The sequence below is a fragment of the Haliotis rubra genome, unplaced genomic scaffold, assembly GCF_003918875.1.
Source record: "Haliotis rubra isolate DU_JTF1 unplaced genomic scaffold, ASM391887v1 Scf1206, whole genome shotgun sequence".
Classification (NCBI taxonomy): domain Eukaryota; kingdom Metazoa; phylum Mollusca; class Gastropoda; order Lepetellida; family Haliotidae; genus Haliotis; species Haliotis rubra.
This window is the reverse complement of record NW_025765122.1, coordinates 121,205-130,352: the sequence shown is the minus strand read 5'-3', so window position 1 is coordinate 130,352 and position 9,148 is coordinate 121,205. Positions and strand designations below refer to the sequence as shown.

Genomic DNA, 9,148 nt, shown 5'->3' with positions numbered 1-9,148 from the left:
TTTGATTACAACACTACTGGTGGACTCGGCACCGTCAGAGACCTATTATGACTGAGTCTACAGCTAGTACAAATTTCCAAATGAGAATTTAAATTTCCCAAGTCATGTGTTATGGGGGCAGTGGGGAAGCCTAGTGGTTAAAGTGTTCACTTGTCATGCCGAAGACCTGGGTTTGATTCCCCACATGGGTACAACATGTAATGCCCATATCTGGTGTCCCCTGCCGTGATATTGCTGGAATATTGCTAAAAGCGGCATAAAACTAAACTCACTCACTAATGTTGTTATGGTTGAATATATTCCAACAAATGTTTAGCTGACTGTAATTTCCCCTTGAAGCCTTGATAACAGAAACAATATAAAGGATCAGAGGGATTTAAATGGTTGTTTGTACCTTACTGAAGTTCATATAATATTTACTCTCTACTTCATTAGAAACATTATGAAAATCCTGGCTTTGGATTATATATAAGAAAATATTTCCCCAATTAAGTTGCTAAGGAATATCAGATATATTCCCTGTGTTTTCCCAGATACATACCTAACAATCAGGATAAAATGGTCTCCATCGAGATGGCAACCAAATCGGTTCTTCGTAAATAAGGTTTCTGTGGTGTGGACAGTGGTCAGCTTGTCCAGCTGAAGGTCTGGTTTGATTCCTTTTGTGGGTGCAAATGACCTGACTTTAGCTGATGGCTACCAGACTCACCCACCCTTAATGGCCAGCATCTTAGATCGGACATGCATAAAATCTGGATCGTATGCTATTTCAGTACTTTTTTTAAAGGGACATTTAAAATTTTAAAAGAACATTTTGAGGTATTTCTTGTCATAATAAGGCTTTGAACCAATTATTTAAGAAGCAATTGATTAATTTGTTGTGACCAAATAAGCTTTTATTACTTTCCCAACCATTTTACATGTTTTAAGCATATTAAATCTTATATGAACACCACTTTGGCCCCATTCTACAAAGCAAGTTTAGCACTAAGAGGTTGTAACATAGACTTCCAAATATCTTATAGCTGAGTTTACTTTGTGAATGGGCCCCTGTACAGCATGTTTTGTGGGAACTGTGGAGATAGTGCATCCTCCATTTCCACTCATTTACTGTTGTCTGTCAGAGGAAGTAGTGGACACTGGTCAAAGTTTAGACGTATCAATATTTTTCAACATGTACAGTCATACCGGTTTCATAAGTTAATATTTCTGAACTGGAGACATGTTTGTGATTCTATTTGAATCATGAACAGGATATATGTGTATGCTATTTTTATTTTTATACGTACCGTAATCATAAAGTCACTGATTGATCGCCTGAGATAGCCATTGAGATTGGAGAAGACTGTTCAGGGTGTCTGTGGCGTTCATTAGTGTTTACTGCCCAACTGTTGTTTGTCAGGATGTTTGGATCCACTTTTAGATTCAGTAGGCAAGTCGTTATTCACAAGATAAATTTGGTTCTCATTTGTTGCAGAAATGAGATCTTAGACATTGATGAGATAGATGTGTGCAATTTTCCCAACATGTTTAATGCCATGATTGAAAAATCTCTTCAGAATAAGCCAATAATGGAAGTGAAGACAGGACTTTGAGATGTTTTCTGTAACCACTTTTTGTTATCTGTTTTTCCTGCCCCACTTAATACTTTGAAGCTGTCAATTTAAGAAAACATACTCATCCTTTTGCAATTTTAAATGGAATATTTCTGGGATCAGTGGACCTACACAAGAGGTATACTGTTCTATAGTTAGACAGATTTTGATCATAAGAGATTAATAATAGATTATTGTAAACTGTTTTGTGTAAATTAAAACTAACATTTTGTAAACGTTTTGTATAACCAGAAACAGACTTGACCTCTTGTCCTCTAATTTCATGGGTTTTTTTTATAACTTGGCTGAAAATATATAAAAACAACTGACTAAACACCGCTAATTTTACTATACACCAGTGATCCACCAATGAGAATCCTCAAGTTATTTTTCGAAGTCTGTAAACCTGAATAATGACAAACAGTGGTTTGCTCTGTGACTTGTTCAACGTTATTTCCAATCACCATTATCCCAGGGATAAGGTCTGTTCCAAAGAATGTCTCTGGAGGTACAAATGCCAAATGTATGATATAGCATTTCTCACATGAATGGACATGTTGGTTAATAATCCTTTCTGTGAAGCAGGGGAGAATCAGTATTCGTCACAGCCTCCAGGGCTAGAGGTAGGACCACTGTTGTAATTGAAGGATACTCAAATGTTACATGTTTGTTAGAGTTAGTGATGCTGTTGGAATCATCACCGCACCGCTGCGCTGCTGTCTGTTCCGGGGAGAATACTCCGCTAGAGTATGTACCGAAGTACATTGGTACAAACTTCGCGATGTACCATGGTACATGAAGTATGACCTAGTGTAATGCGTATACAGTACATTGGTACAAACTTTGCTATGTACCATGGTACATGAAGTATGACCTAGTGTAATGCGTATACAGTACATTGGTACAAACTTCGCGATGTACCATGGTACATGAAGTATGACCTAGTGTAATGCGTATACAGTATATTGGTACAAACTTTGCGATGTACCATGGTACATGAAGTATGACCTAGTGTAATACGTATGGGGTACATTGGTACAAACTTTGCTATGTACCATGGTACATGGAATATGACCAAGCGGATTGTGTACCAGGTACATTGGTGTAACCAGACCTATGTACCATGGTACACAGTATGCCCAAGTGAAATATGTACCTGGTACATTGGTGTAGCCTGATCTATGTACCATGGTACATTGGTATGAACCTTGTTTAGAACCAGGGTACATGGAGTATGCTAAACTTGCATTATGCCATGGAGTAAATCTCAGTTAACTTTGACAATCTTTGGCTGAAATGTGTATAAAATGTATGTACTCAACCGCGGTTGTTCCAGTTGTCTAAGGTATTCAAGAAGTGTCGCACTCACTCACTCACTCGACCTGGCAACATGTGACTCAACTGAGATGAAGGAGATACTACCTGACATGATGATTTCTCGAATTGAGAGAATCATTTACCACAGCATTATGGCCATCTCTGATAAACTCATAGGACTTGAGGTAGCTTTAGTTTAGGATACGCCATTGTACCCTGTAAATGTATGTATACTCCTATACTACTCAAAAACCTTAAGGATTCTTTGAAATTACTATGGTTGATGTGTCACGTTAACACATTAATTTTGAATCGAGCGATCCTTAACTTGTTTTGAGTAGTATACTTGGGGAAATGTAGTGGTTGTTGTTCCACAGCTGTGAACATTATTACTGAGAGTCTATCAGGGAAAGATGGTGCCAAAATGAGAGAAATCTGCATGTACAAAGCTGGATGTTGTTACTATGGTTACGTAACATTTTAACTGTGAGGCACTCTGCAGTGCCGCCATATTTGGTCTTATCACAATCTGTTGGTAATGATACATGTATTGCTTGCCATATTTTAATTTGAAACTCATGTCACTGTGGGAGTATTGCTTGTCTCTGCTGGTTAGCGTTCATTCTTATACACCATTACAAGTATTGTTGACCATCCATGACCATGGTGTATGACCTGGCCATACACAAGACAGGTGTTTCACAAATATGGGGGCAGTAGTGTCACAGTGACCATATATGATAAACATGGCCTGACCACATATGGCGGTGATGGACATATATCTCTCTCATATACTGATGGAAAAAAATAGAGGAACACATATGAAATAAAGCTTGCATGCATTTAGAACAAACCAGAAGTAAGCTTCGGCAAGAAATATTTCTTCATCAACATCAGCAACACAATACTGGGCTGGTTGGTTGTTTAACGCCGCACTCAGCAATATTCCAGCTATATGGCGGCGGTCTGTAAATAATCGAGTCTGGACCAGACAGTCCAGTGATCCAACGACATGAGCATTGGCCTACACAATTTGGGATACGATGACGTGTGTCAACAAAGAGCCTGACCACTTATTCCTGTTAGTTACCTCTTATGACAAGCATGGGTTACTGAAGGCTAATTCTAACCTGGATCTTCACGGTTAACACAATACTGGGAGTCTCCACTTCATGGTTAACACAATACTGGGAGTCTCCACTTCACGGTTAACACAAATACTGGGAGTCTCCAGGCCACATGGATGCCACCACTAACAAATGCCTTGTTCCACATCTGTTCTGTTATTTTGTTCTATCAGTATAATATGTGAGTATATCTTGACCATATTGGGTCACAATAGAAGAATGTCCCTAATGGCTTATGTTGACCATATATAGTCTTGATAACATTAATTGGCCTTATATGGTCACAGTATCACTCATCGACCATATATAGACCTGGTGGCATATGTTGACATATTTGGTCAAGATCATTTTTTGCATGTGACATAGCGTATATGAATGTGCCTGGTAATTACCGTTGACTGACAGCTGTCTGTCAGTAAAGCAGTGAGTGTGTTTAGAAAGGGCACCTGCTGCTGTTGTCGTGTATGTTTGTAAGACAGAGATCTTCTCTGACATTGCAAGTAAAACTGGTTATTTATTTTATTTATGAAAATATTTGATCATGTGGAAATGAATGTGATCTTATTCATTTGAAGATTTCATATCAAAGTATGCTTTTTGTTCCTTTAATATTCCTTCAAGGATTTGCTGAGTGGACAGACAGTTAGATAGCATATACTCAGAGGCAAAAGTAACTGTTCATGTTATTATATCATGTATATTTTTACAAGGGCGAAATAGAAAATCCTGGGTTTTTTTTTCAAGATGTGAATTCTACTTTGCAAGAAAATGTTTTTTAATAAGGCATCTCTTTTGATGTTGAAGTTTAAATTAGTTACACAAATTGTTCCTGAAAAGTGAGGCAGGACTTCCCATCTTACCTGACTATTTTCCAAAGAGCCTCACACTGCCTTCTGTCAGAACTGGTGTGTTGTGTACACAACGGTGTGACCAAGCAGTCACTGAAGCCAATGGTTCTTTATCACAGAAAACGTTTATGCTCAGTTTTCAATAAATTCACTTCACATGATCTCAGTTACTTTTGTCTTTGATGATGCTATCAGTTATTCAGTTCTAAATGCATTCATCCTGCAGGTGTTTCTTCACCCTACAGGTGTGTCTTCACCTTGCAGATGTCTTCACCCAACAGGTGTGTATTCAGCCTACAGGTGTGTATTCAGCCTACAGGTGTGTCTTCACCCTGCAGACTGCCGCCATATAGCTGGAATATTGCTGAGTGGGGCGTAAAAACTGAACTCACTCACTCACTTCACCCTACAGGTGTGTCTTCACCCTACAGCTGTGTCTTCACCCAGCGTGCAAGTGACTCTACAGACAGTTAAATGGTTGAGACTGACTTCAAAACCTTTGTGTTTAAAAAAATATGTAAATTGTGAAAGCATTTTGCACAAACTGTACATTATATGCATGACTACATTAACAGACGATATGGAAGTCAGTTTTTATGAATAAACATATCTATGATAATAACTTCAAAGACTATTAGTTAATCATTAACACACACAGAACATCCAGCACGATAATATAACACAAGCGTTTGTTCCTACAGCAAAGTGTTGTCCACTGACATGTTGTGTTACAAGATTACCTTACTAGTTGTGTCCATACAGGACTTATTATTCAGTTTGTTATTTTTAATCTTGTCTTGAATCTGTTGTCAACTAATCTGTTGGTCTATCAGGTCACTTCTTACATTGTCTCATTGTGTCCCATTGTGTTATGGTGAGACTTGAACATTCCCTACAGCTGTTATTTAGTTGAAGTTGCCTCACCTTTGATATCTCTGGAATCCGGAAAGTCAGGGTTAATGTCTGAATCTAGTCCCTGTAGGAATGAAGAACTGGTGTATAGTTGAAGAGACATTTGCGGTACATATGGAATAATCAGGTGTTTCTTAACTTATTTTGAATAGTTTAAGGTTCACGAGCAGTTGTCAGGGATGTGATGGTACATGGTAACTTGCCAAGATTGTCGTAACATTCCTCACCAATCTCTTTCCTCTTCTTTATTATGCAACATGAATTTTATCACCAGAATGGAAAGGCTCTTTGTAGAATCACTCGTGCAGAATGATTTCTTATGTACTCAGTGAAATTATTGTCTTGTTTCTTTATTCCTCGCTCATTGTGAATAGACCCTTCTCTCCTCTTAAATAAATACGCCAATATCCTGTACATAATCATTAGGTGACCATCTGGTGTATTTTTGAAAATATACGTTTAAATTCTGAAGGAAATGAGGATTCAACTAGTGTCAACCACATCACGACATTTCACTCTGAGAAGTTCATTCAAACAATACCATACACAAATAGCATTTCCTGAGCAAAAATAATTGTTTCTAAAATAATTATTTATGTTGTTATCTCTTTTCCAAATGTCTGGACACAAAATATAGAATATGCTTTGTCATTTTTGCATTAAAAATCAAGTTGTATTCAATTTTTGTTTAATGAGTGAAAATTGGTGCATGATCATAAACTTTATGTACAAACAATATGTGGGTATTTTGTATCTGATTTGTAGCTAAAAAACATGTTTTAGGATATTTTGGAAAATGAAATGTTTTTTAAGGGTGTCCCAAAAAGAAATAAGTGCACAAATAATTGAGTATGTTTTGTAGATATAATTCAAGTGGGTAAAATTCAGGTAGGTTTTAGGAAACCAAAATTTACAAAAAAAAATAAAACTTTAAAAATAATAAGAAAACTATTTTTGTGAATTGTTATGCTTGACTTCACAACACTTTAAATTTTTCAGCAGTCTGAGGGTAAACAATTACAAAAGACTAAGCATATTGTTTACATCAGTTTTTCTATTGTGGTGAGGGGCCGTGGAGGTAGCTCCATGGTTTAAACGTTCGCTTGTCATGCTGAAGACCCAGGTTCGATTCCCGACATAGTGAATGTGTGAAGCCCATTTCTGATGTCGGTGGAATATTGCTGAAAGCGACGTAAAACTAAACTTGCCCACTCTCTCACGATTGTGTTGAGCTGATTGCACTACATGTAGTCCAGTGCTAACATTATTAAAATGTTGCTTATGAGAGTTTTCAGATCTGTGTTCATGGTAGAGAATTACTGCTACATATCCCTCTAAGGCAGTTCAAGCGAACCAGATTGTTTCACATTACTAGAGCTAATAGCAGTTTGTACCACATTCAAGTCATGTTTGCATGAATAAATTGGTTTTTCTGGGATGTTTATGAGAACCTTCCATTGAATTCAGTATTACATAAACTGTTGTATTTTTTAAAAGAAATGTTGAGTTGATAATAGAATATTTTGTAAGTTATCAAACGAGTTTGAAATATCAGTTATGGTATTTTTGTATCATACAAGTGAGGTACTAAACCTGTTGTATATGATGTTATTTGACTCTAAGTCAGGTCTACTGATAGACCGAGTTCAGGACTATGTATAATATTGATCACCTCTACTAAACATATAGCTTGAATATTGCTGAGTGTGGCGTAAAACTAAACTCACTCACTCACAGAACAGAAATTGTTGAATAATTTGTGGATATTTTAATGTCTTCACTACAAGAAAAATTATTCAAATTATTCCTGATACCGATTTTATTTGGTTCTTTATTTTTGTCTATTGTGGTATGTTTTACCACGGAATGGTAGAATCACATTGACGACACAAGTGGGTTGAGTAATTGTTTTGTATTATCCAAATTCTGGATCCTAGTTTTTGTACATGCAGTACAGTTGTCTATAAAAAGAAATGAAAGCAGAGTTGATTTAGGATTTCAATTTCTTTATCCTTTCTATAACATATTTCAAGACAGGTGTATGCATCTTTACCAAGCAAGATGTTCTTTCCAGTTTTTGCTGAGTGTGCATAACAGGGGATTTAGTTGTGTCATACATGTATTTTACAAGAGGGACCATTTGGCAGGGGGAAGTGTTGGGGGGGTCACCAAAACATAGCCGTCAGTTTGAGGAGGATCATGTTGACAGTGTGAAGGACATGGGAGGGTTTAACTCGCATTCAGTAACAATGACCGGTCCCCAAGATGCAGCATTGTTTTCATGGCAGGGGGTAGAGTAAAGCTACCCACGAAAGCAATTTTCAGGTGTTTGAAAACGTTACTTACTTGATAGTTACAGGCAATGGATGCAGAAACAAATCATGAATGAATACAGTAGCATGAGAGGACTAAGTTGGTGATACATCTGTGAATCATGACACGATATTCTGGGAAAAATGATCGCTAGAATAGCATAGAGAAACTTCAGTATCTGGACAAGGAAATGGAACTGAAATAATCTTGAAACTGACTTGTTTTCATCAATGTGACATTATGTTGGACACATCATTAGTTTTGGGTAACCATGAGGTCATCTCTCCGTGCAGTCTCCATAGTGCCAGTCAGACTTTCTTAACCTCCGGGTGTCAGTGATCATGGCAGATCCTCATCATGATAAGAATAAACTGCATCAGAATTGTCTTTGTATTGAAGTTAACTAGTTTTCTTGACTGTTAGAATGTATGTTTATGCTCTATTTCTACATTTGTGATTGAATTGGGAAACATGTTAAATGTTTTGTACCTTTCTCCATTTTGTGGTGATGAACCGTGGTTTTGCACAAGAGAGATTTGGTAGAAAGCTGCATCTCTGATTTGGCATCAAGCACAATGGACATCAACTAATGGCATCTGTCTATCTCAGCAGATGAAAAGAAGGTCAGTCTGTTTTCTTCATTTCAGTGACTGTAAACTCAATATGTGTATCATTTGTGCAATTCTAACTCGAGACAAATAGACAATTGTTTACTTGACCAAAACCTTTGCAGTTACTGTTTGATGAAGCTGTGAGTTCCTCTGATTTGAGGACCTACTGTGTTGTATGTATTGTCATTTGGTTCATGGCGGCCATATTGCAATGGTTGCCACTATTTCATTCTGTCTCTCCATCTTGGACGTTCATCTTGTATATTCATGTTTCACTCTGTCATCATTCAATCTCATCATTTTCTACTTGTTAATGCATATTCAATAAAATGTCGAATATTTATCAGGCTTTGTGTCAGATTTCAGCGATGGCAACATCTTACAGAAACTACGGTAATTTTGAAGTATTGCGATTCAGAGTCTCC

At 37.2% G+C, this 9,148-nt stretch overlaps 1 long non-coding RNA gene across 2 annotated transcripts; it reads left to right on the top strand.

Moving 5' to 3' along the window:
* The first annotated feature begins 2 nt into the window (after positions 1-2).
* On the top strand, positions 3-9,064 carry LOC124264502. Of its 2 annotated transcripts, XR_006895155.1 has the most exons (3): positions 3-2,354; positions 2,490-5,168; positions 5,207-9,064. It is a non-coding gene; the product is annotated as an uncharacterized LOC124264502 (long non-coding RNA). The 2 variants fall into 2 exon arrangements; XR_006895154.1 differs by having other exon boundaries at positions 3-5,168.
* Positions 9,065-9,148: the final 84 nt, after the last annotated feature.